The following is a 757-nucleotide window of genomic DNA, read 5'->3' on the forward strand; positions in this document are numbered from 1 at the left end:
ACAACAGCTCGCGGGTTGGATGTGCAGTGCGAGTGCTCTCCGGTCCTCAGATAGAGGTGTATGCGCTGATTCCTGAGGTCAAACAGTCGTCTGCTGATGGTGAGAAACACTTGTAAAGACACTGATTCATAGTTTGATGAATACTTTCTGAGCTCATGTCTTTCGTTTTTGTTTCCCAGGTTTTGATGTGGGATCTGGATCTGATAATGATTTCAGTAAGTTAACCTTTATGTGGTCTCACGTCCGTATCAACATTTGATCTGTAGTTGCGTTATGAATGTTGAGTCTTTTTAATTTCCCTCTTTTCTCACAGATATATGTTTGATCATTGGGTTGGTCTTCGGAGGGCTCTGTGTTTGTGCTGCTGCTGCTGCCATCACCCTTTATAAACAGAAACACCAGAACAGGTAACTTTTAACTTTTAGCTCATCACCTTTCTTGTATAATACCAGTGTCTCACAGTTCATATGGTCATGACTCATCCAAATCTTTTCAGACAAAATCCACAAATGAATACTTGTTCAACACCGGCTTTTCTTAAATCCGTCAGTGTGTCACAAAGTGACAAGGAGAACAAGAAAGACTCTCACGAGTGAGTCAATTCATTCATTTTTCACTCATACATATTTAATTTTCTCTTTTGTAAAAACAATTCAGTCCACTTTGTCTAATTTGGGGCTTTACTTTTCTAACAACGTGCTAACTTGCTAATCAGACTGATGTTTATCCACATCACTGTTCTGAATGATTTCTGACT

The 757-nt window shown here is 39.4% G+C and overlaps 1 long non-coding RNA gene across 1 annotated transcript; it reads left to right on the forward strand.

Annotated features, from left to right (window-relative positions):
• Nucleotides 1-12: 12 nt before the first annotated feature.
• Nucleotides 13-362, forward strand: LOC116380909 (uncharacterized). The gene is made up of 3 exons (XR_004212626.1): nt 13-99; nt 180-215; nt 314-362. It is a non-coding gene; the product is annotated as an uncharacterized LOC116380909 (long non-coding RNA).
• The last annotated feature ends 395 nt before the right edge of the window (nt 363-757 follow it).

This window comes from Anarrhichthys ocellatus, unplaced genomic scaffold, assembly GCF_004355925.1.
Source record: "Anarrhichthys ocellatus isolate YVR2014 unplaced genomic scaffold, GSC_Weel_1.0 scaffold9518, whole genome shotgun sequence".
Taxonomy (NCBI): domain Eukaryota; kingdom Metazoa; phylum Chordata; class Actinopteri; order Perciformes; family Anarhichadidae; genus Anarrhichthys; species Anarrhichthys ocellatus.